At 50.2% G+C, this 26,998-nt stretch overlaps 1 protein-coding gene across 5 annotated transcripts in view; it reads right to left on the reverse strand.

The window, feature by feature from the left end:
* Window positions 1-26,998, reverse strand: part of SMAD3 (SMAD family member 3) — a 118,385-nt gene that overhangs the window by 54,794 nt on the left and 36,593 nt on the right. Inside the window, exon 1 of one of the 5 annotated variants that reach the window (XM_079910303.1) lies at window positions 1,131-1,175. The exons of the other annotated variants lie outside the window; for them this stretch is intronic. The gene's annotated coding sequence lies outside the window, so the exon portion shown is untranslated. Of the gene's footprint in view, window positions 1-1,130; window positions 1,176-26,998 lie in introns of those variants that run through there. 5 annotated transcript variants of the gene reach the window in all.

Raw genomic sequence — 26,998 nt, forward strand, 5'->3', positions numbered from 1 at the left:
AGCGCAGGCTCAGTAGTTGTGGCGCACGGGCTTAGTTGCTTTGCGGCATGTGGGATCTTCCCGGACCAGGGCTCGAACCCACGTCCCCTGCATTGGCAGGCGGATTCTTAACCACTGAACCACCAGGTAAGCCCGAAACTGAACTTCTAAGGAGGCAACCACTGGCCCAAGCAGGCCTTCAGCAAGGAGGGCTGAGACAGGCAGGCTGGGCCCAGGGGTAAGAGGGACTCACTGGGGCCCATCTTTCTTACCCTCAATTGGGGTTATCCACAGTGAGGTCCCCCTCTCTCCCCTACCAACCCACCCTCACAGGGTCAGAGCCCAGACTGCCAAGCCACGGGACAAGGAACCTTCCCCAAACACAGCCCTTCCCTGCCATCTTGTCTCTGCAGTTCCAAAGCCAGGCCAGCTCCACCCCCAGCACCTCTCCACACCATGCTCCTAGGGCAGTGCCGCCTGCGACACATCTTCCCCATCAGGACACTGGGAGGTTCTGAAGGGCAGACGGCTTGGGCTCCCATCCCCTCCCCATGCTTCACAAGCTCATTAAACATCACCTGTTTAGGGACTTCCATGGTGGTGCAGTGGTTAAGCATCTGCGTGCCAATGCAGGGGACACGGGTTCGAGCCCTGGTCGGGGAAGATCCCACATGCTATGGAGCAACTAAGCTCGTGCACCGCAGCTACTGAGCCTGCGCTCTACAACTACTGAAGCCCGTGCACCTAGAGCCCATGCTCCACAGCAAGAGAAGCCACCGCAATGAGAAGCCCGCCCACCGCAACGAAGAGCAGCCCCCGCTCGCTGCAACCAGAGAAAGCCCGCGTGCAGCAACGAAGACCCAACGCGGCCAAAAGTAAATCAATAAAATTAAATTAAAAAACCAAACCAAACAAACAAAATCACCTCTTTAAACCTCAGTTTCCTCATCTGTAAAATAAAGTATCACGGCTCCACCTCCCACGGTGGCTGTGAAGGTTGGGTGTGGTGACACACATACAGCTCTTAGAACGGGACCCGGCACAGTCACGGGCAGACAGTTATCACTAGCATGATGGACCTTAACAACTCCAGGTAAGTACAGTTTCTCTCGGCACCTGGGCTTCAGCTTCTTTGGGAGCAGGAGTCCTACCTTTAGTGACGGCACACGCCCCACAGCACCTGGCGTCGGGGGAGGAGAGGAAGCCCGAGAGGCTGGGGCGGGGTTGAGTGTCCGCCCAGGAAAGAGCTGGGCACCCTGAAGGGTCCCTTCCATCCTTTACGACATCCTGTTAGCAAGGAAAACAACAAAGCAGGGACAGGGAGCTCTCAGAAGTGGCTTTTCTTAGAGCTGCTCTGTCAATCCGGAGTCTGTGTGCGTAATTAACACACGCGCGCGCGTGCGTGGGACGGGGAGAGATGTCATCAACAGGGCTTCACCTCGAAAGGGTCAGGTAGACAGCCTTCAGAAAGCCTCTGGTGGCTCCATGACATCTCAAAGCCGCAGTTCATCTGAGCTTAGGGAGGCGCAGGAAGAGGTCCTGCTGCAAACATTGAAACCCTGACAACACACTCCCTGCTCATTAACCACCGGCCAACTTCGCTCACAGAGCAGCAGATTCTAAAGTGCAGGGCCGGGGCTTGGCTTGGGGTGAGCTCAGGGAATAACCAGGCTCCTTCAAAGGAGGCAGAAACCACCGTGTTCTCCCTTTAACCAGTATGACAGGCAGTATGCAGCAGTACAACTGACCCAAGCGTACAGAAGCGGGTGGCTCTGACACGATGATTCCGTTCCCCCCACTCTAACAAGGAGCGCCGCTTTAGACGTGAGCCCAGCTAGGGTGTGGAACACGAAAGGCTCAAGCAGACGAGCTTCCAGGAGGCAGAGGAAGCGGTGGCCGGAGCACTGGGACGCGGACTCTGGCCCCAGCTCTGGCCTTCCTGGCTGTGTGACTTCGGGCAAGTCGCTTACCCTCCCTGAATCTCTCAGTTGTCTCATTGAGAAAATGAGAAGGTTAGAAGAGATCATTCCAAGGATCCCTGCCAGTTTTTAAGTTGTTGGAAAGGGCTCTCTTCTGGGGAATATCTGAGTCTGTTTTGCTCTCCCAAACTCAGATTTGAGTGAAAACCAGAGCAAGTCCTGGGTGTTACACCCCTCTCCCAACACACACACCCACCTGCTTCTGCCAGTTTTGTGTGCTGATCCCTGAAAGTCCTCCTAACTCTTTTCTAATTTGTATTAAATTACAAGGAACTGCACTTACATTCGGTTTGGGGTTCGCAAATGGAAAATACTAATGACTTTGTAAATTAATTTCAGATTTGGCTCCATAATTTCTGGCAATGAGATTATATTTTGTTTTCCTTCTCACTGTTTTTAGAGGCAAATGGAAACGCAGCCCACCCCTCCAAAAATATATTAAAATTTCCAATTAAGTTTTTTCTGGAAAAAAACAGCAATATACTATTGGCATCTCATGTTAAGAGTGTGGAAGATGACAGCTATAAGCCTGGAAGTGTTCAAATGGGCTGAATGGGACATAGTTTTTCTCTGGCAAGAAGATTAAGAGGTCCCGGAGGGCTTTCCCCAATCCCACCGGCAGCTCAGCAAATGCCACTGCGTTCACCCTTCCATAAAGTCAGACTGTGACAGCGGCCTGTCTGGAGGGAGGCACAGACCATGCCAGGGAAGCCACGGTCTCCGCTACTTTGGCTGGGTGTGACACTGGCCTTCCCTGCCCCCATTTTACAGTTGGTAAAACTGAAGGTCAGACAAGGTGGCACAAAAAGGGACTGAGGGAAGCTGGGCTTCACGTTGGGATCAGTACTGGACCCCAGTCACAGAGAGGCAGTAAGGTGCAGTGGCTGAAAGGGGGCTCTGGAGAGACAGGCCGGGATTGAAATCCCAGCTCCACCAGGTGTGTGACCTCAGAAAGCACCGTGTCTCTGAGCCGCAGTTGCCTCCTCTTTATGAAAGCACCGGGAGGAATCCCTGAAGTCGATGGCAACCAGCACCGTGCGCAGTGCCTGGCACACAGCAGACGTCGGCCACTATTCAGCACCCGGTAGCTTTGTGATTGCGCTCAAAGAGAACACAAAACAAACACACTGCAAACAAAACCCAAGAAATCTGGGAATGTAGCTCAATGCCTGGCAAATAGGAGCTCAATGACTGCCTGCTGGCTACACAGACAGAAAGACGGACACATGAGTCGAAACCCCTTGGTTCTGAGGGCCGGTATCTTCCATTCAATACCCATCTGACCTCTTGCACGAGATCTCCCCTCTTGAAGCCTCAGCTGACTGCACTGTGAAATGGGGATAACGCCCGTACTTCAGAGGGTTGCCGTGTGGCCTAACCATGCTGATGGGAGGCTCCTCGGAGGTAAAAGGCATACCACGCAGGACAAGGTAACACCTAATAATTCTTGCCCAGAGCGCGTACTCAATAAATATTTGGTGAGTGAGTGGCGGCGTGAATGCATTCAAGAACCTGCCCAATCCCAGCCTCCCCAAATTCTTGGGGTTTCTCCAAGCAGCAAAGTCTCAGCTGCTTGGAGCCTCTCGAAGTGGCCGGCGTTCCCAGGCGGCAGCAGGAGCAGGGCCCCGCGCTCTGGCCTCCAGTTACTGCACATCACGGGTCCCCCACCCCCACCTCACCTCCGGCTCAAGAACCTATGATTAGAAGGAATGCTGCTTATAAACGCACATCACCTCAACCAAAGCAGACCCAGGCCTTCTGAACTGATGTCCCAAAGCCCTTGTTGAATAGGCTAGCCACGTGCCCCTCTTGTGCCCTGGAGCTTTCCTTGAGTACTTGGCCTGAATGCTATGCTGTGTGCAAATTTTCTTTCTCTGTAGAGGGAAAAACAGACAGGTGAATGGAAGCCTCTGGAGTCAGCAGACCCTGGTCCAAATTCCAACTCCACCTCTGACTGTGCAGCCTTGGATAAGCTGCTTGGCCTCTCTGAGCCTCTGCTACCTCCTTTGTAAAACTGCATATGCTATCCATCTACCACCCAAGGCTACCGTGAGAATTCAACGGAATAACAAGGGTAGAGTGTCTAGCACAGTGCCTGGGACACAACAGACGCTCAGCGAATTCAAGTGTCTCCGGCTCCCATTGGAGAGGAGACCCGAGCTCTAGCCCTACTCTGCTCCTCACCGGCTGCCACAGTGAATCACAGCCCCTGTGAGCACAATGATTCCCCTCCAAAAGGCAGATGCTGTTAGCTGACCCAACAGATAAATCCCAGAGCTGTGCTGTCTGGTACAGCAGCCACCAGCCATACATACCTACTGAGCACTGGAAATGTGGCCAGACCAGAGTGAGATGTGCTGAGTGGAGAGAACATGCTGACTTCAAACATTTAAAGGCCGTAAAATGTCTCAGTAACAATCTTTAGATTGAGTACATGCTGAAATGATAATGCCTTTGGATATACTGTATTAAATAAAATATATTATTTGAATTAATTTCACCTTTTCTCTTTTTACACTTTAACATAGCTAGTAGATTCCAAAATACGTATGTAGCAGTGCACCCTATTTCTATCAGACGACACTGCTCCAGGATACTGAGCAATGAGGAGTTAGTGCTGTGGGCATTATTCTCTCCCTACATAGACTGCAATTCCTTCTGGAGAGAGGACCCCTGTTAGCGCTTTCTTTTTTTCCCCCATAGCGCTTAACCCGCAGTGTTCAAGGTGCATACTGAAATGCTCTTAAGGATCTGATGAATAAAGTCTTAAGATTTTAGAAAGGATCAAGCACTCACTGTGTACCAGGAACCACGTCGGTGGGTAAAAATATACACCAGCTCATTTAATCCTTACGGGAACCACATTTTACAGATTAACAGAACTGAAGTTCAGAAAGTTTGAGCAACTTGCCCAGGGCTACCAGATGGTCAGGGACAACAGATGGGACCCAAGGCACAGAGACCCCACTCCTTGTTCAAGTGGCGCCTCGCCATCACACCCATCCTGGAAGAGCTCCAGTCCCAGCCTCGCTCTGCCTCCCATCCCCAACCTCACCACCAAAGGATTTCCCAGCAAGTCAGAAATGACACACCACCAAAGGGAGTCCGTGCATAACTCTATCAGCATCTGGCCTGGGCTGGGTTAGCTCAGAATGAGTCACATTTTAAAAGGGGTGAGTGATAGGGAAGGTGATTCTATCTTGTTGCCTATGAACTTCCTGGCCGGGGTGCAGGTGGGAGCCTGGGAATAAACAACCAGTGAACAGCAAAGGGCCTGATGAGTAATTTTTCCAGAGGAACTCATCAGCAAGACTGAGCAGCCCCAAGTTTCAGAAGCTCAATCCCATTAAAAATCGCCTCCCTGCCACTCCCAGGCCGTGCTGTCCTCTGGGCTCCGGCCATCCACTCTGGCCTTACACAAGATGCTTCTTCAGCAACAGGGCTTAGGGGAAAGGCCCCGAGCTGGACGCAGAAGGAGCTGGCCGTAAGTGTTATTGGATGGGTGGGTGAGAAGATGCAGGTAGAAATGAACCAAAGGAATAGCTTTAAAGGTCCAGAAGATACAGCCCTGCATCTTAAGGCACTCACGAAACAGGGTACAAAGGAACTGAAAAATAAGGACAATGCAGGAGCCCCCCAGCAAGCGAGCACTGTCTGCGAACGTGAGGACACAGATGGAGAATGTGGAACAGGCCTCTCCTTGTCTAACCCATCCGAGCTCGCCAGGAGAAATGGCCTGCAGGTCGTGCTCCATGCAGGGAAAGATCAGGGTGGGCCTGGCAGTTTGGGAGGGCTTCATGGAGGAGGATGCGCCTGCCGGAGGAGCAGGGCTCAGACATGCGGATGGTTGGCTGTGTCAAGCCCGTCACTTAACCTCTCAACCTCTCGGGGGGGGGGGGGGGCGGGCAGCAGGCAGAGAGGGAGGAGGCAGAGTAAAAACAAAACGCCTGGCAGACGGTTCACATCCGACCTCAGACAGGGTAAATGTTTACTCATCCATTCATGAACCTGGCTCTGGCGAGTGCCCTCGAATGGGGACACCTGGGTTTATGCTGGTGTCTGGTCTTGATCTGAGGGCTGAGGTGGCCAGTGTTTAGCCGGTGGCACAGAGTCCAGCCCTACACCTTGTCTGTCTGCGAGCAACGGATGGCATTTGATGGCAGTGGAAAAAGTGACCGTCATAATGACCCCGCTGCTCACACAGAGACACCAGGGAGTCAGGGAGCGAGCTGCCCTTTGCCGAGCGCCCACCTCCAGCAGGAACGCTCTGGGTGTGTGAGTCTATGTGGAGAGCTGGAAGGGAGAGGCTGACGGGTGCGTGCATCCCTCCAGGACCCCAAGACTCAGCAAGGCCACGCGGTTCACGCACAGTCATACTGCAGGCAAACGTGAACCTGCCCAGTCAGACCATCACCTGAGCTCTCTGACACTAGCCACACAGCTGAGAAAAACAGTCAAATATTTACTGAGGGCCTACTGTGTGCCAGGCACTGTCCACGGTCCTGGGGACACAGCCATGGACAAGACAGGGAAGGAGCCTGTCCCTGGGGAACTGGCGTACCATGCGAGGAGACTGGCCCCAAACACGGAATACAAGCTTAAGATGATTTCAGTGGTGATACAGGCTAAGGTGGGAGGTTTAAGTGGGCAGAGCCACTGGATCATCTTAGTGTGAAGGTTCATAAGAATCACCAGGGAACTTCCCTGGTGGTGCAGTGGTTAAGAATCCACCTGCCAATGCAGGGGACACGGGTTCAAGCCCTGGTCCGGGAAGATCCCACATGCCGCGGAGCAACTAAGCCTGTGTGTCACAACTACTGAGCCTGCGCTCTAGAGCCCAAGAGCCACAACTACTGAGCCTGCGTGCCACAACTACTGAAGCCCATGCGCCTAGAGCCCGTGCTCTGTAACAAGAAATGCCGCCGCAATGAGAAGCCCGCACACCACAACGAACAGTAGCCCCCACTCGCCGTAACTAGAGAAAGCCCGCGTGCAGCAACGAAGACCCAGTGTAGCCGTAAATAAATAAATAAAAAGAATCGCCAGGAAGCATGTTTAAATGCAGATTCCCAGAGTGCATTACAAGCAGGGATTTCATTTCAAGTCTAGGGAGTGGCCAGGAGATCCACATCTTTAGGAACTGGCTAGGAGCCTGGAGGCAGGAGCTCCTGGACCCCTAGCAGCCTGGGGTCTGGGCACAGCGCTCTGGCCTTGCTCTACTACCCATGAAGGATCACAATTCCCCCCTCAATCCGTCATCTATAAAATGAGCATCATTCTTTTCCATTATGGTTTATCACAGGATATTGAATCTAGTTCCCTCTGCTACATAGTAGGGCCTTGTTGTTTAACCGTTCTGTGGACAATAGTTTGCATCTGATAACCCCAAACCACAATGGAAGAGTATGGAAAAGGATATATATATATACACATAACTGAATGACTTTGCTGTACAGCAGAAACTAAGACAACACTGTAAATCAACAGTACTCCAATAAAATAAGTTTTTAAAAATATAAGCATCATAACAGCTGGCCTGACCTCCCTCCCAGGGTAGCACTAAGATGCAAAGGAGGCTGTGAAGGTCAACTATAAAGGGCTGGATAAATGGGAGTTACGTACAGTCTTAAACCACACTGCTGGTGAGAGGGGACCCACCGAAAGAAAAAAAAAAAACCAAGCAAGCCCCCTAGAAATACCGGGGCTGCTCGTCCAACGCATAGCTGCTCAGTGACAAATCCCCCTACACATAACCCACCCTGCCACATATGATCACTCTTACGCAAGCACGCTTGCTCAACAGGGCCCGTGTGTGGGTTTCCATGCAGTCGCCCCGTCCTGTGGGAACCCAGCGTGCATGGGGTTCCTGGTTAGGTGAGCGGCTGCAATAAATTACCCCACCACCAGCGGCTCTAGCCCACATGTTGCTCTTATGGTCAGCGCACTTCATCCCCGCAGTGACCTAAGCCCAGCGCCCGTAGAATCAGTGGTAGCCTCTCGGGTTATCCCCCTCCAGCAAGCACCAGCTCACATTTCAGGCCGTTTGCTCCCCTGGGCATGACTCAGAGAGTCAGTTGTCTTTAAAAAAAAAATGCTTTTCGTATTTCAAATCAAAAATAACTACCACGCACTCTGGATGCAAAGCCACTGCAGATGTGTCTGTTGGGTTATTCAAGTAAGAAGACCCGAGGAAGTGGAAAAAGTAGTTACTTCGTATCATCCTGTCCCTACTGCCTTAACCTACGGTGGGCTGCAAGAGTGGGCCTGAGGCCAGGTCGCAGAACTGATTTCTGGCTTGGGCAGAAACAGTGAGGTCAGGGCTTCCTGCGTTCACTGGGACCGGGAAAGAGGAAAAACAAGTAACCCTGAAGGCTAATCCCACTTGGAGACGTCGTGGATCTAGGCAGAGATGGGCAATGCCACCTCAAAGGGGCTCTCTGTACACAGACTGGAGTGGGTCTTAATCCCTAAAGCAGGAAGGTGGGTGGTGCGCAAAAGCAGCTGCAAGGGGGCCCGCGTAAGCACCATCCGGCAGGGAGGGGCCTGCCCAGCGCACAGGGATGCACCCGGCCACTGGGGCCCCAGGCCATTCAACCAATCCGCTTCCCATGATTCCCTCCTCCCCTTACCCCGATCCACCCACACCTCTGACCATTTGGCTTCCTGGGTGGGGTGCCCACAAGGAGAGAACGCCCTGCTTAGAACCTCACCGTGGTCACACTTTTCAACAAATAAACTAGTGGCTTGATTTGTGCTTCACCTTCTTGCTAGTTAGTGGGAGGCCGCAGTCCTGACCTGGGGCCCCACAAGATGAGGTTTCTGAATTGGTCGGGCCAGGCCCAGCTGCCAGGTCAATTCACCAAGGTCAGGGCCAGCTTCTGGCCACCAGCCTTCCCCTGGCTGTCACATCTTTCCTTCCAATCCCTCCAGAGGCACCCTCATTTGGGAACAGCGCTGTGAGGTTTTTTCAAGGTGCTCCTAGGTCACACCTGGAAGTATACCTTTGAAAGCTGAAATTAAAAGCTGGAGGTGTCCCCTTTAGCCACGTTTAATTTCCAGTCAAACATCGTTACAGGTGAGGCCCTGATCAACTGTGATACTGGGTAATGAGACATTCTGATTTACAAATACTCTCATTAACCAAGGATAACCAGAAATCTTTTTTCCTTCTCCAGTTCCCTGTGAAAACAATTCCAGAAAGTATCTGTCCATTCTTCTTCCTCAATGAGATGTTTTCTCTAAAGGTAAGACATTCTTTTTTAAGACTAAGGATCCCTCCAGCCACTCAGGCCCAGATCATGAAGGGAATTCTCACTGCAGAGATCAACAAGCTTGGTAACCTGCAGAGGCGCGGTCAGCCAGGTCTCCTAGCCGCCCCAGGACAGCCGCCGGCAATGTTTTCTTTCCAAGGAACAAAAAGCCTGAAGACAAAATTGATGACAACCTATTTTCCAGTGATTTGTTTCAGTCTTATTCCATAGGGTATCCTAAAAGTTGGAAAACAGGATACACTATTTTCCCTCTTTTTCTAGACTTTCTGGGCTCTCTGCGATGTTGATATTAAACCTTTCCAGGTGAGCAGTTGGACTTATCACTTTCAATTTAGAGGTCTTTGACCTGAAAAGAAGTCCAAGGGCTGCAGAAAAACACTGAGTATATTATTTGGACATGTAACTAAAAGACTGTTTCAAAATAACTCTATTGCCTTCCCCAACTTTGTGGCATATATCTGAGCACCTAACGTACTAGGCACAATGCTCTAAAATTAAAATGCTGGAAGGAGGTGATGACATCGTCATGATATTAACGGCTACCATTTAATGAGCATTTACAACATATCAGGAATTGTAAATCTTACACGTTACAATTTCATCTTTAAAACAGTTCCAGTGAGCTATTTTATCCTAAATTTACAGATGAGGAAGCTGAGGCTCAGAAAGTTGAAGTTCTTGCCTAGAGTCCCATAACTTCTGAGGGGCAGGGCCAGGATTTGAACCCTGGTCTGTTCACCCCAAAAGCCCTGTTGTTCTCCACCCCACTGTGCTGTCTCAGGCCACAGGGCAAGTAACTGCAGTGTTCTTCTCTTCATGAAACAACTATCCTTGTCCATGGAGTGATTACTTTAAGATTATCAGATAAATCCTGGCTTGAAAACAAAAGTTTAAGAACCAGTTCTGCTCAAAGTGCCCTCACCGCTCTGTACCTCAGGATTTTGGGCCATGAAACGAGTCTGTATCTCCCGAGACCTCTTTTGGCTCTAACAGAAGGCAAAAATCCCCAAGAGATCACCAACATCCATAAACCCTACAACAGGAAATAGGCCGGAGGATTTTCTGTGGGGAAAGCAAACCTAGCTTGCTGACTCCCAAACTCTGGTGAGGAAACCAACAGAAGCCTGCCCCCCCCCACGGCTGGATGGGGTTCAGGGGAAGGGCGAAAGAGCGGAGCCTCACAGCACCCCAGGGCTACCTGAAGAGTCCCTGAAGCTACGGGTCAATTTCTCTTCTCTAAGAAGGAAAAAAATAAGTATAACCTTCAGTTTCCTGATTTGTAAAATGAAAATGTCTCGTGTGTTCATTCAACGAAAGGACTGGTATGTGAATGCACTGAAATATTAATTATAAACATGCTTTCTAAAAAAAAAAAAGTGTAGAGACTCTGGGATAGGCAGATTTGGATTAAAATTCCAGCTCTTCCATTTACTGGCTACAAGTAAACAAGTCGACTTAACCCCTATGGGACTCAGTTTTCTCATCTATAAATCAGACCCTGGATCAGTGCTAGAATCTTCTGTAATGATGAAAATGTCCTCCTCTGGGCTGTCTAATGCGGTAGCCTCTGGCCCCCCGGGGATACTGAGGCCCTGAAATGTGGCCACTGTGACTGAGGACTAAATCACTATGATTCTAAATTGTACTTAATTACCTGATATTTAAATAGCCATCTGTGGGTAGTGGTTACCATATTAACATAACATAGCCTTTGACTGTAGTGATATGAAATCTAACATCTGTAAACTGCCTAGAACAGTACATAGGAAGCAGTAAGTTCAGGAGGAAAAATGCATGAACATACAGAGGTCCCACTGATGGAGGTTTTTTTTAAGCAGAATATTCTTACATCGAGAAATGGAGGCACTGGAAGCTGACAGACAGATACATGGATAGCTTAGAAAAACCTAAAGCAATCAGATGTACTATAGGAATCATTTCCACAAGCGTGTAAACGGCATGGCTTAAAAGTTCTGTTTTCTTCACAAATGTTCTTGTCAGCAGATAGAGAGGGCGTTTTAGGCCAAGCTGGGTTTTTATAACCCTCAACGCCCAGTACAAACTACCCCCCGAGCAAGCTCTCACACTCAGCAAAACCTTCCATCCTGACGGGCAGCCACCCCCGGCCCACGTGCAGCCTCTCGGGGGCCCTCGAGGGAGCTGCCCACCCAGCCCCGGGGCACACCCTGCAGAGGCCGCGGGCTGGGGAGCCGCCCACAGGGCCTGGCGGGGTGGGGGGGGTCACAGGGCGGGTGGGCGTGCCCCCCGGCGCCCACTGGCAGGCAGCCTGCGTCAGAGCCCGACAGGAAACAGGAGAAGACAACACGGGCCGCGTGGAAATCCCCGCCGGGCCCCACGCCAGAGTGTGACTCAGTGGGGCTGGCCGGCCAGCTGCCCTCCCACCCCTCCGGCCGGGACCCAGGGGGCCGGGCCGCAGGAAGCTGCACAGCCTCTGCACAGACACGGACACGGGAGTCCTTCAGGGTTCTTCACTACGTTACAGATGCCATCTCAAAGCAGGTGAGACAGAGTAGTTCCAACCTAGCAAGTCAGAGTTCAAGGCCGTCTAGAGACCACGGCAAAATGCAGTTTCCATAAAAGGAGGTTGTAGTTCAAGTCCCAAAGCTGCCACTAAGAAAGCCTCTGAACCTTCCCAGGCCTGACTCCTTACCTATAGAATCCAGGGCCATGCCCAGGACCATGTTCCCATCCTCCCCGCGGAGCATCCCCCGGGCAACCCCATTCCACCTCCGGCCTCCTCCCAGCCCACCTGTCTGCACCCTCCATCCCATCCTGCGGCAGGACCTAGTCTTAGCCCCGTGATGTCAATCATCCTAACTGTGGACATTCTGCTAGGCCTCCCCTTCAGATACTAACGTCACCCAGACAGAGGCCATGCTTTATACCTTCAAGGTGAGCTGGCTACATAGAGGGATCTCCAAAATCGCTCGTGTATCCAAAGAGAGAGCACGGAACGCTTCTAAGACGGTTATCCTTGACACCCCATGTCCAACTCCAAGTCACTGCAGGTCTGCCTGGGCTGCCAGGGGCTCTGGCCACCTCCATGCCTCACTCGGGGCAAGGTCTACCCCACACTCTTTTTCTTTCCCCCATAAAACACCCCATCTATGCCAGGGTGCATGGCTGGTACTGACAAAAAGAAGCAACAACAAAAAACTCCTAGTGAGATAGATACAAGAGGCTTACTAACCCGAAGTCTTTACCCTTTGAAATTACTAGAAAAATCCAACCTATGTTATTTCACTTTAATAATACCAGCTTGCCTTGAGTTTTTACTCTCAGAAGCTATCTTAGACAATTTTGCCTTTATACCCATTTGCCCCGTTCCCCCGAGTGTGCATTGGTCTGAAGTTTATGGGTGCCTTTGGTGAGTCTGAGTATAACTCGGCCTGGGTTCTATGTACCTCCTTAACCAGTGATCCCATTCAGCTGGCCCGTGAAATCACTCAAGGCTCTTCCCTCCCCTGGGTCATCCCTGACCTAGGTCCCTGTCTAGCTCCCGCCCGGGGGCTGTCCTCCCTGCCCTGGTGAGTGGCAGCAGGAGTAACCCACGCCATCTGTTTCCCCTTCCTCACCTCCTATTCACTCTGGGATTCACTGCGTGGGCCTCCGCCCCAGCTGCCACTGTGAACCCCCTTACCAAGGCCACTAGTGACCTCCAAGTCACAAAATCCAAAACACGTGCTTTGCACACCTTAGCATCCTGGCTCCTCTGCTTCATTTAACAGCGCTGTTCCCTTCCTCTTGCTAGTGGGCCTCGTCACCACACCTTCAGTGTCCCTGGGCGCTGTCCTGCTTTGCCTCACTCTCCCTGTCCCCCGAAGGTGGCTGTCCCTCGGGTGCTGGCCTCCTTCTCGTCCCACCCTCGCACCTTCCCCAACCTGGCCTCATCCATACGATAACGACTCACAGACATGCATCTCAGCTCAGATTCCTGCCCACAACGCCACACTCACCCACCCAGCTGCCCGGTTTACGTAGCCCGTGCCAGGAGCTCCGAAAACAGTCACTGTTGTGCACTGGCAGTCAGCGCCTCTTCTGTGCATGGCACGACGGGAGATGCACGGCCCTGGGTTCAAGGGGGACCCAATGAAGAAATGTTACGAATCTCAGAGAAAGGGCAGATCTCACGGGGCCAGGGCTCCCGAGGAAGGCACCACTGAGAAGGCAGCATGCGGGGTGACGTCTTGAAAAACAGTTCAGGAAACCGGCCTTTTTATCCCACGAGGTCATCAGCACTCAGCAACCCCATATCACATTGAGAGAGCACAAAGCCTTACCTGGATGTTTGAAACTGGTATTTTGCATCCTAGGTTGGATGAAAACCTCCTAGAAAAAGGCACTGTCTAAGCAGACCTCCTTTTTTTGCAGGGGCTGGGGGAGTTCTTTGTGACAAATCAATCTCCTCCCTGCAAAAGAGTCTAGTCTGGCATAAAAGTGAGACACGTTCGGGCCAGAGTTTGCTGGCCCCAGTCCCTCCCTCCCTCTACAATGGGGTATTATCTTTTCGGTGAACATCAAACACATTAGACTTGCTTTACTCTAATGCTGGTCAGGAACGCTCTCTAAAGAGGGGAGCTCTTTTCTCCACACCCTCTCCTGCATTTATTGTTTGTAGATATTTTGAGGATGGCCATTCCGACTGGTGTGAGGTGATATCTCATTGTAGTTTTGACTTGCATTTCTCTAATGATTAGTGATGTTGAGCATCCTTTCATGTGCTTCTTGGCCATCTGTATATCTTCTTTGGAGAAATGTCTATTTAGGTCTTCTGCCCATTGTTGGATTGGGTTGTTCGTTTTTTTGATATTGAGCTGCATGAGCTGCTTGTAAATTTTGGAGATTAATCCTTTGTCAGTTGTTTCATTTGCAAATATTTTCTCCCATTCTGAGGGTTGTCTTTTCGTCTTGTTTATGCTTTCCTTTGCTGTGCAAAAGCTTCTGAGTTTCATTAGGTCCCATTTGTTTATTTTTGGTTTTGTTTCTATTTCTCTAGGAAGTGGGTCAAAAAGGATCTTGCTGTGATTTATGTCATAGAGTGTTCTGCCTATGTAACCCTCTTGCACTGTTGGTGGGAATGTAAATTGATACAGCCACTATGGAGAACAGTATGGAGGTTCCTTAAAAAACTACAAATAGAACTACCATACGACCTAGCAATCCCACTACTGGGCATATACCCTGAGAAAACCATAATTCAAAAAGAGTCATGTACCACAATGTTCATTGCAGCTCTATTTACAATACCCAGGACATGGAAGCAACCATCGACAGATGAATGGATAAAGAAGATGTGGCACATATATACAATGGAATATTACTCAGCCATAAAAAGAAATGAAATTGAGTTATTTGTAGTGAGGTGGCTGGACCTAGAGTCTGTCATACAGAGAGAAGTAAGTCAGAAAGGGAAAAACAAATATCGTATGCTAACGCATATATATGGAATCTAAAAAAAAAAAAAAAAAAAGGTTCTGAAGAACCTAGGGGCAGGACAGGAATAAGGAGTCAGATGTAGAGAATGGACTTGAGGACACGGGGAGGGGGAAGGGTAAGCTGGGACGAAGTGAGAGAGTGGCATGGACATATATACACTACCAAACGTAAAACTGATAGCTAGTGGGAAGCAGCCACATGGCACAGGGAGATCAGCTCGGTGCTTTGTGACCACCTAGAGGGGTGGGATAGGGAGGGTGGGAGGGATACACAAGAAGGAAGAGATATGGGGATATATGTATATGTATAGCTGATTCACTTTGTTATAAAGCAGAAACTAACACACCGTTGTAAAGCAATTATACTCCAATAAAGATGTTAAAAAAAAAAGGGGGGAGCTCGATCCCTATTTTCACTCTTGCTTGCCTTCTCAAGATTCCCCTCTCCGCGGAGCTGGACAGCCCCTCCCTGAGTCCCCACCGCAGTCCCCACGCTGGACGGTGCGTTATGTGCTCCTCTCCCCCTGCTGTGAGTTTGAGGGCACCCCGCACTGTGCCAGGCACGGGACCAGCGCCCACCACAAGCATGGTGAAAGGCTGAATTTCAGACTCTTAATAAGGAGTTCTTGCTATAAATGATCTCTGTGCTGTGCTCGGCGTTCTATGCCTTCTGTACTGTCACTAAAACATCACTACTTGATCATGTCTCCAGGCATTTTAAAGCAAACAGAGCTCTCTAAAGGTTTGAAAATCTGTGCTCGATAAACCACATCTCTTTCACATGCACTTGGAGGGCTTCCCAGCAGGAAGGGAAACATCCTCACACCCACCAGAGTCTCACGCCCGGCACCACCTGCTCTAACCCCACTTAGGGACCTCGTGACTTCCTAATAATCAGAAGGGGACGGCCACTCTGTGCAATGAGGGCTGCACGGGGCTGGGGCTTGGGGGACCGGGAGCTGAACCTGAGGGTGGCCCCACTATCACTTCTGCTTTGGGGCACATGGCTTCCTCCTCTGTGAAACGAAGGAGTTGAGCTGCTGGTTCTGACAATGACTCTCTTCTACCTTCCAGGTCTGACCGAACAAAACCCTGCCAACTAGTTCCTTCTGGGCAGAGCCCAGGGTCACCACCTGAGTGAGGCCGGTGTGGCAGGAAAGTGCCTGGATTTGAGGTCAAAAGACCTGAGCGTGGGTCCTAATCAGCATTTTCAGTCTGTGAGGCCTCCACGAACTTTATGCATCCAAAATGGACTACTACTCTCCCCAATTACTCTACAAGACAGGCCAGCCATGGCCTCAGACCTCAAGGAGCCAAAAAGGAGAGGCAAAGACACATTCACACAGCGTGTGTTTGGGTGCTGGGGAGATGGAGGGCCCAGGAGAACTGGGTTGGGGAGTCCAGAACGGCTTCCTGGAGGAAGTGAGCATGGGGATTTCCAAGCAGTTTACAACTTTTTTCAAGATAAACATTGCATTCAATTGCTTTCTTACTGCCTGACCCTCGCTTTCCAAATCAGACATAGCATCGTCTCTAGTCATAAGATTCTTCTACAACCATGAAGCAGAAAGCTAGCTGGCTGGGTCATTTCCCCAGGGGTGAGAAGCCATCTGCTCAGCTCACTGAACCCCTTATTCACCCTTTGGACTACAGCTCAAATGTCACTTCCTCCAGGAAGGCTTCCCTGACCACCACTCCTTCCCCAAACGGAATCAGGTCTCCCTGCCTGCAGCTATCAGGCTCCCTCCCTGTCTTCCTCTCTCACGGCCACCAGTGAGTTCATGTCATTAAACCTTATTTCAGCCTCAACATCACTCCAGGATAGAGGCTACCAGACATCCTCATCCCCACTTCGCTGATGAGAAAATCGTGGCTCAGAGGACACGTGTCTCTCACCTGGGATCAGGTGCACGGTCGAGACTAGGACAAAAGTGCCCCCAAAAGGGTGATGGAGTTTTCCTGTTGGATTCTTTGGCAACTAGCACAGCTCTGAGAACACAGGGGATTTGGAGACCCAGGTAGACAGACTTGGGAACCCAATGACCTCCAGGATGAATCCAAACAACTTGGTTTCGTGGTTGCTGTCCAGCATCATGTTTCCATCCTAATAGATACTCAGGGGAGGCCACGCTCTGCCTGCAATTTGATTCTACTCTGCCTGCTCTGTTCTGAGAACATAGTGACGTGCTGGAAGGATACAAAGAAATCCACGAGTGTGGGTGAGACTTCACTTCCGGGGGAGCAGAGACTTTCCTTTTGCCTCATCATGCAGGTAACGAAGCGCCAAGGTGCTCCCGGCGGTGCTCACGGCAGCCAGAGTTCCAGGAATTCTCAGCTTGCTGGCGTGACGTGACACACATCTGTTCCAGTGCGGGGGCAGAACACTGGGCCCGGAGTCAGGAACTGGTTTCTAAGCCCACCTCTGACCCTGACCACCTGGTGACCCCAGGCAACTCAGCATCCCTACAGGCACAGCACCCATCCTGCCTCCTTCACTGCGGCCAGGCTTAAGTAAGACTGCAGGCGAGAAACGGTCTTTGTAAGCCATAGATGGTAATCAGATGTCTATATGCTTACATGATTACAAGGCTGCTCCCAGCACAAGGCCAACAGTGCAGAGGGTGGCCCCTGGGGGGCTGCTTGTTGACACCTGCCCCCACAGAGGCAAATGTAACTGTAAAGGAAACTGCACTTACCTGTCCAAAGGCAGAAAGAGTGCTGGCCTCTCACACCCCCTAAATTAGATCAAGACTGGGACCAGCCGTGAGAAAAGGAAGGAGAGAATGAAATCAGTCAGGATTCCCTGGGCTGGAGTCATCCCTTGGCATGTCACTAGCTGTGTGACTTAGAACAAGTGGCTAACACACTCTGAGCCTCCATTTCCCCATCTGTAAACTGTAAAATAATAACCTCCCCTAGCCTCCCCTAGAGGCTGGTGTTCAAATCTATTTAAAAAAAAAAAAAAGGATGCTACCAAAAAATAGTAAAGCCCTTTACTGGGGATGGGATGGAGGGGGCCACCCAGCATGACACGTGTAGTCAGTTAAAGGCGGCTTGTTGCCGTCCCCTGTGAGGGAGCCCGTCTGGGTGGGCCTCTTTGTAGAGCAACCACACCTGTGCCAAAGCACAACCATAGGTGGCAGTGGCCCCAGTTCTACCAGAAGCTGTCCAGTTTGGGCCAGGACCTCCCTCAGACATGCTGGATTTTTCCATCAGGCAGGGAAGCTGGAAGGCATGTCAGAAAGAGTGAACAGAAAGGATGCTCCGGCACTGAGGAGCTGGAAAGGTGGGTGGACTCCAAGATGGGTGAAGCAACGCTGCCTCCCTTCTAGGTCACTGCCAACTCTCAGAGCAAAGCCGCCCGGCGCTTAACACTGCTTAGCCTTCTACTACGCGGCCAGGAGGGCAAGTACTTCATTGCTCTACCTCCCAATGAGCCTCAACAAATCCTAACCCGATTGCAGAAATGTCACCAGAGGATGTAATAAACATTCTGAATTTTACAAAGAATTCAATCAAGATTTTTTTAAGCACCTCTATGTCCGGTCCTCAGCACGATGCGGGGATGTGAGGGAAATAAGACGCAGTTCCTGCCTCCAAAGAGCTATCAGTCTAAACGGACAGAACTAACACAACTGAAACAATTATGCGCTCGAGAATCTCTGGTTCTTAAGACCTACAGGAGAAATTCTCTCATGTTGAAGTCCCTGAGAATGCTGGATTTCTCCCTCAGGAAAAAAAAAAATTTTTTTTTTAAATCTCATGGACACGTTATGTTACTCTTGTCAGGTCACATTTCCATTTTACCTTCGACTGCCAGGAAGCTCAGAGCCAAATATGCAGGCCATATCTAACAATCTCACAAAATTTTATAACATACCATACTGTATACTGACATTACCTTTGATCTCATCTTATTTTCCAATCCTTTTCTCCTCTCCCCCTAATTTCCTTGTCTATCTCTATCCCTTTTTATTCACTGTATTTGAGAGTTACCTCAAATTCTTTTTAGAACAAGGTACATTATAAAAAATACATCTAAAAAGTTGCTTAATACTACAAAACTACAGTAATCCTGACTGGCATGAGGATGAACACATAGATCAATGGAATAGAATTGAGAGCCCAGAAATTAACCCTTACATTTATGGTCGTTAATTTTTGACAAGGATGCCAAGACCCTCCAGTGAGGAAATAACAGTCTTTTCAAATAGTGCTTGAACAACTGGATACCCATATACAAAACAAGGAGCCAGACCCCTACTTCATATCATGTACAAAAATTAAATAAAAATGAACCAAAGACCTAAATATACGAGCTAAAATTACAAAACTCTTCGAAGAAAACGAGGGAGTAAATCTTTATGACCTTGGGTTAGATAATGGTTTCTTAGATGACACGAAAAGCAAGAGCAACAAAAGTAAAGAATAAATAAATTCAGCTTCATTAAAATTAAAAAGGTTTTGCTTAGAAGGGCACCATCATGAAAGTGAAAAGCCAATGCACAGAATGGGAGAAAATATTTGCTAACCATCTATCTAAAAAGGGAACTTGTATCCAGAATATATAAAGAACTCTTACAACTCAGCAAAAGAAAGACAACCTAATTAAAAAATGGGCAAAGGATCCGTACAGACATTTTTATAACAGAGACAAACGGCCAATAAGCACATGAAATGATGCTCAATATCGTTAGTCATTAGGGAAATGCAAATCAAAACCACAGTGAGATACCACTTCACACCCAGTAGGAGAGCTAAAATAAAACAGACAATAACAAGTGGAGAAACTTGAACCCTCCAACGCTGCTGGTGGGATTTGTAATACGGTACCACCATTTGGAATAGAATCTGGCCGTTCCTCAAAAAGTTAAACATAAACTAATAAATGACCCAGTAATTCTACACCTAGAGATGTAGGTGTAGAATTACTAGAGATGTACCCAAGAGAAATGAAAACATGACCACACAAAAACTTTTACACCGATGTTCACAGCAGTATTATTAATAGCCAAAAAGTAGAAAAAACCCAAATGCCTATCAACTGACACATGGATAAACACAATGTGATACAGCCATACCATGGAATTTTATTTGACCATCAAAAGGAGTGAAGTACTGATACATGCCACAGCATGAACCTTGACAACACTATGTTAAGTGAAAGAAGCCAGTTGCAAAAGACCACATACTGTATGGTTCCATCTATATGAAATGTTCAAAAGAGGCAAATCCACAGAGACAAAGTAGATTAGGTTTCCAGGGCTGGGGGGTGGGAGGTGGATGAGGAGTGGCTTCTGATGGGTATGAGGTTTCTTTTGGGGGGATAAATATGTTCTACAATTAGATACGAGTAACGGTTATAGAATTGTTAATATATTAAAAATCAATGAATTGTACACCTTAAAAGAGTAAATTTCATGGTATATATGCAAATAAAACTTTTTAAAGTTTTCTTTTTAAGGTTGGTTGAATAAAGTCTGGAGTTGTATTAACAGTGACACACTGGGCTTCCCTGGTGGTGCGGTGGTTGGGAGTCCGCCTGCCGATGCAGGGGACATGGGTTCATGCCCCGGTACGGGAGGATCCCACATGCTGTGGAGCGGCTGGGCCCGTGAGCCATGGCCGCTGGGCCTGCGCGTCCGGAGCCTGTGCCACAACAATGAGAGGCCCGCGTACCGCAAAAACAAACAAACCAAAAAACCCAACAGTGACACACTGATGCTGGTTTCTTAATTTTGACAAAGGTACTGCGGTAACGTAAGATGTTAACACCAGGGAAATCTGGGTGAGGGGTACATGGGAACTCCCCGTGTCATCTTTGCAATGTTTCTGTAAATCTACAGTTATTCCAAAATAAAAAGTGTATCTCACAAAAAGGTGGATCGTATAGAGCTAACTATTATGTAGTTGTTTAATGAGGCTGCAGGACAGTAGGGTACCTCCCCTCCGGACTGCAGCTAGTCAAGGGCAGGGTCTAGACCCCACAGATGCTCAGTGCACCAGCGGCAGAGGGGCTGTACATATACCAACAAACTCAGTCCTTTTCCCTCTCGCTCTTTCCTCGAAGTTTTACAATACCGGGAGGTAAACCCTGTCACCCAGGAAGGGGACAGCCCGAGGTGCTGTTAGCTTTCCATCACTGTTTATATACATGCGATTCTGTTTGGCCAAACCCACTGTCCTCTTAAGTCAAAGCTTCTGACATAGCCTGCTGTGGGCTGCGGTCCGGGGAAACCTAGCTGGGCATTCCTGACCCTCCCTCCTCATCAGAAGTGGTCATTCTCTTGATGTTCCGTTGCATATACCTTACTTGGAGCCCCGTAGACCTCTGCATGTTTGAGTCTCATCCCCCAACCAAACTGAAGTCCAAGGGCAGAGACAACATTGTATTTACTCCTACTCCCCCAACGTCTCACGGATATACACCCAAGCAATAAACGAGTTCATTCATTCATTCATTCACGGGTGACCTAGGAGAGTTCAGAAAGCATGGGGTAACACCATCCCCAAAGGAAATCTGCTGATCTCAGCAGAGAACGTCTAAAAAGCAGAAATTCTCTCTTGGTCCTCTCTTTCTTGCGTGGACATCCCCAGTGGGTTGAGGTTTTGTTTTTTGAGAGCACTGGGTGGGTGTCCCCCTCCAACTAGCCTGGGAGCTGTGTGGCTGCGTGTTACCCAGAGACACGGGTGGGAGGCAACTGGGCCGCAGGGGCGGGGGGCGCGGCTTCACACGCTCCGCCAGGCTGACGGCAGCGCTGCTTCCTGTGGGGCCGCTGACATCAGAGGCCGGCCGTGCGCAGGGGGCACGCGGGTGTCCCAACAGCAGGCAGTAGGCGGGGTCATGTGAAGTTCAGCGCTGAGGCTTTCTCAGTCCATTGGGTTTTACTCATCCCCCGTCCATGAGGCGTGTTTCTCCCCCTCCCGCTCTTCTTTGTGTGCGTGTGTGTTTTAATTATTCGAGGGCTCTTGGCTCGCTTTCCTAACCCCACACTAACATTTCTCTCTGCTACTGAGAAACGAGGCATTCCACCCGCTGGAACACAGTCAAAGAGGCCGGGGGAGAATTCCAACTCTGTGCATGAATCCTTGGGGACACGATCAGTGTCCAATGGCCAAAGAGGAGGATGTGAGAATTACACGGCCGCAGGAGAGCAGGAGGCTCTCGGAAGCCACGTGGTCCACTGCCGCCTCCCACCCATTTTACAGATGAGGGTCACTGTCCCAGAGGGTTCCAGAGACCTAACACTGGGTCACCCAGCTTCAATCAGAGCAAAACAACTCAATTTTTTCAAAACTGCTACCACAAAGCATTTTTCAGTCCAGGCGAGCATTCTGCACAAAAAGCATTCCCACACACAAAGAATTTACAATGGAAATTGTGTCTTACAAACCCATGAGAATTTTCTAATCACCAAGCAGTTAAAACTCCAAAGTGCAGATTCGTCCCATGCATTCATTCAACGAGTATTTATTATGTGACCCCTCTCTTATCTGGCACGGTGTTAGGTTCAGAGGACATGACGGTGAATTTGAACTGGTCCCTCTACCTTCAAGGAGAACCTAACTGTGAGACAAAGACCAACCAACGGAAAATAAGCCTGGGACCATTAGCTCAAGATGGCGGAGTTGAAGGACGTGAGCTCACCCCCCCTGAAGAAAACACTAAAATCACAACTAACTGCTGAAAAATCATCGACAAAAAAATGCTGGAACCTACGAAAAAAGATGCCTTACATTCAAACAAGCCTGGAATTATGTTAATATTCATAATAAGTAATAAGCTTCTTTGATCTTCAAACTTTATCTTAACCTCCAGATGAGTGAACTCTCTAGATTTCCACTATTTTCCCTTCTTCCCAAATGAAAAGGAAGCACAACTGTCTATTTCAGTGTATTAAGTCATAAGCCACAAGGCATACGCAAGGGCCAAAAGCTCAGTTTAGAACCAGTGCAGTCCAGAGAACAGAGCTCACACAAGGCAAGACCGCCCTGCAGTCCAGAGCAGTGATGTGTAATGAGTGATCCAGATGCCAGCACCCTGCCAGCCTCCGACCCACAGGTCAGCACCACGGAGCCCCTGCCCTCTAGGGCCTCACTGTCCGGGACTGAAAAGAAAGACCCAGAAACACATGATTTTGTGCTAAGACTTAGGTGTGCTCAGCAGGGATTGGGGGGGGTGACACTGAGCAGTGGCCGGGAGGAGGGGGTGTCTGGAGGCTGTTTCCTGGAGGAGATCAAGATGGAATTACATTTTGGAGGAAGCCAGTTGAATAGGCTTGGGACATTCCATGGGCATGAGGCAAAGCAAGGAGGCAAGAAATAGCCTGGGGAAGGGTGGGGAAGGCATGCAGAACTCAAGTCAGAGTGAGGATTCTCAACCTTGATGGGCAAAGAGTGACCACTGTGCATTCCAACGATTTGCACAGATCTCTCCCAGGATGGCAGCTGTACTTGAAATCAGTCACCCCACAGATGATATCAGGGTCCATGCGAATCCCTCTGACATTTGCAGCAAATGTGGAACCTCAGAGTGTCTCCAGCTGCCAGGTTGGAAAGCTCCTTACCAGAGCCACCAAGGGCAAGGCTGAGTGAGAGGAGATGAGAGGCATCACGCAGACCCCGAGGGACAAGCTGAAGTAACCCCGAGGCGCTGGGCGCTAGGATGGCTTCTCAGCAGGGAGTGCCAGGGCAAGCCTTGTGCCTTAGAAAGATTGCCCTGGGCAAGTGGGGAGAGCAGATCCAAGGGAGTGGGAGGGGAGGCTACAGGGGGAGTGCCCGAGGCCGGGAGGTTCATCCTCCAGGTGAGCGAGGATGACTGCAACCCTGATGTCAGTGTCATAGAAGCCTCAGGCCAGATAATCCTCCCTTCCAAGAACTAAACTAAGCCAAAACTACCCACGTTATTTTAAACAACAGTTGCCACTCTCTCTGCAACCAGCACTAAAACAAATCAAAAAGGAGGGTTTTCTTAAAACCAAGCTGAATGGCTCCTCCTTTCTTCCTGCTTTCTCAGGCCACATCCACATGACCGGGAAAAGATGATGATGGGGCGGGGTTGGAGTGGAGGCAAGGAGGCCTTGTCTTGCAGTAACCTCAGTCAGATGGTCAGTGCCTGGGCTATGCAAACCAACGTGACCTTGGCAGGGCTCAGAGGGGCAGAAGGGGGCCGGGGAAGCCGCTCTCCCATCAGGGATTATTTCTAGCCCTTTGCTGCCGCACTGGCCTCAACCTGCAGTTGACCACAAACTGCATCAGACGAGTAGGAGGATGTGGTCACGAGACTTTCACCTCCTCTGGCACCTTGGAGAGCAGAGATGCTAAACCTCGTCCTGGGCAGAAGGACACGTTGCTTAAGTGACGTGACTGGTGCAGCAGGAGGAGAGATCTGGATCCAGGGGCTCTGAAACGCCAACCCCGTCTACCCAGATAAAGCTACCTCTCTCCTGGCACTATCATGGTCACTGTGCTTGAAATTCCCATCATTTGTCACTCCTCTCACATCCAAGGTCTAAACACTGACTAATGACACCAAAAGCCTTGGTTAAAGCATGAGTCATTAAAATCAACTTCTTTTAAATTCACGCAGTAAACATTTATGGAGGGCCTGCCCACGGCAGGTACTGTGCTGGGTACTGGGGTGGAAGGGAGGATGATGACTAAGGCTTGGGGACCTGCAGAAGTAGATGGAAGCCAAGCGTGCACATGGGGCCTTGTCATCCTGGCTAAGGAGACTAGACTCTACTCCGACTCTCTGGGAAGTTAACCGGAGAGTTTCTAAACCACTGGGGAATGATATGTTTTGATACCATCATTTTGCATCCCCTAGGGTAATAATAAGCACTATGTCATTAGTACCATTAACGCCTTAGTGTGAATTAGGTAGTCAGATGAAGTGTCACCTTGCAAAAGACTGAGATGTGGGACTGATAAGTTCTGATGCCAGAGGAGCGAAGCCAGGAAGAGCCCGCTGCTCAGTGGCCACTCGGTGGGGACTGAAAAGCTGGGGACAGATCCCAAGGGAATCCGGGTGCTGGGGCAATGGCAGCACCAGCAGACATGTCCTCCACATACCATTCATGCCTGCAAATATTTACTGCGCTCTTGGGTCCTGGGTCCTGGGCCCTGGGCATAGCAGAGAATAAAAGAAATGGGCCCTGCCCTCGAGGGGAGGGGAAGACAGACAGTAAACAAATAAGTGCACAGAGTTAAAACTACAAACTGGGGAAGCTCTCTGAATGAAAAGAACAGCATGCCATGAGAGTGTAGCAGGAGGTATAATGAAGTGGAGGGGCATCAAGGAGGTCTCTCTTAGGAGATGACAGTTAAGCTGAGACCTGATTCACATGTGCCAGCTGGAAACCGTGGGGAAAGAGTATTCCAGGCAGAAGGCACAGCACGTGCAAAGGCCCTGAGGAAGGAAATTTAAGAAGGCCAGAGGGGGCATGGGAGCCCACTGGAAGTAGAGGTCGGACAGGCAGGCTAGGGCCAGGCCCCACAGCCTTAGGGATTCGGACCCTCACCCTCAAGGCAACAGGAAGCCCCTGAGCGATTCTCAGCAGATGTGCCAGAGATCACTCTGGCTGCTCGTGGAGAACGGGCCTGGGGGAGAGGTGGATGCAGGCAGAGGGACCAGGTGGGAGGAAGGCTAGGCCAGAGAGACCCTGATCTGGATGAGGAAGTCACAGTCAAGACAGGGGAGCAGACGGACGTTGACATTTTTGGATGCAGGACTGGGCAGGGCTTGGTGATGGACTGGAGGGTGGGGCAAGGGGGGAGGGGGGCAAGAGGATGACTCCTCCTGCAGTCTGGCTCAGGCATCTCAGGGGATGGTGGTCCTTTCACCGAGCAAGGGAAGACTGGAAGACGCTGAGCAGATAGCAGGGAGGGTGCAGGGGAGGAGGGCAGATCAAGGCTCAGATTCGGGAGGTGCTCAAGCAAGGCCCCAAGAAGTGGCCCAGGAGAGATCTCAAGGGACATTCGCAGGCCCTGTGCAGCTTCAGGCAGAGACGGGTCACTGGTGGTAGAAAATCCCATGGGATCTCCAGCCAGGGCATCCGAATAAGAGGATTTCTTGGCACCTGCGCCCAGAGACACGTTTGTTTCTCCCTCTCGTGCCGTCAGGGAGGAAGGCTTTCTTTCCCTTTTTGTCAAAAATGCAGCACGGGAAACCCCTTCAGCTGCCAGGGTGACTAATATTTATCACTGGTATATACAGTAGCCATTCTTCAAGGCCATGAAATTCTGCCCATGGTTACAGCCACAAGGCTCTCAGAGCCCTGCCCGAGCTCAGCCATGCCTCGGCATTCCTCAGGGCTGAGTAACACCACTCGCCTCCCAGAGGGGCTCTGCTTACCCTACACCCACCCCCGCCAGCTTCTCAGCATCCTGGACTCACTGCCTACAGGTCAAGGTCCAGAGTCTCCGCTGCGGCCACGGATGTAAACCATGACCTCGCCCAACCTGCCCCCGCAGCCTCCGTTTCCACTGCAGGACAGAGGTAGCACTTCCCTGCCGAGAGGAAGGACAGGAATGGCAGGGACTTCGGAGAGCACCCTGGCCAACCTTTTTCTTTTCACAGGAGCAAACTGAGGATCAGAGAAATCAAGTAGCTTGCCCAAGGTCACACGGCAGAGCTGAGACAAAAACTCCAGGCCGGGGCTTATTCTTTGGGGTCCTGGCCATAGAATCAAGGCAGCAGGGCTTGGGTAGGGGAGACAGAGCTGCAGGCAGCTCGATACGGAGACCCCTGGGAGAAAACAGGAAGCAGATCAGGAGAAGCGGCCACTGGGACATCCCAAAAGATCAAACTCTCAAAGAAGTCTGCACGTGGGATGCCACACCCTCTGTCCTCCCCTGACAACTGTCACGCGAGAAGCCAGTAGCCAAACCAAAAGTGGGGGAAGAACTGGGCCTTGGGAGCCAGAAGAAATGCTCCTGGGGAAAGGAGAGCTTCTCTGAGGAGGCTTTCAGCAAGACCCCCAGCTCTTAACAGAAATGGTTTCACTCGTGCAATGCAGTTTACGAATTTATCTATGCCCACAGGTCTCTGTGAAGGGAAGCGCACAGAGGAAGTACTTTCTTGTGTGACAATGACCATCGAGGAAACGAGATAACAAGATAGCATGGAATACAGCAATCCGGTGTAAACCCTGCCATCGTGCCAAGCCCCCTGCCAAGGTTATCTGCCTACAGCACCTGCCAGAACAGAGCGGGGCTAATGCGAAGTCAACTGGAAAAAGGGCACTGCTCACAATTGGTATGAATTTTTATCACTGAGCGTGTGCAGGACACATTAAAGTCCCTCCTGGGA

This window comes from Stenella coeruleoalba (assembly GCF_951394435.1).
Source record: "Stenella coeruleoalba genome assembly, chromosome: 2".
Taxonomy (NCBI): domain Eukaryota; kingdom Metazoa; phylum Chordata; class Mammalia; order Artiodactyla; family Delphinidae; genus Stenella; species Stenella coeruleoalba.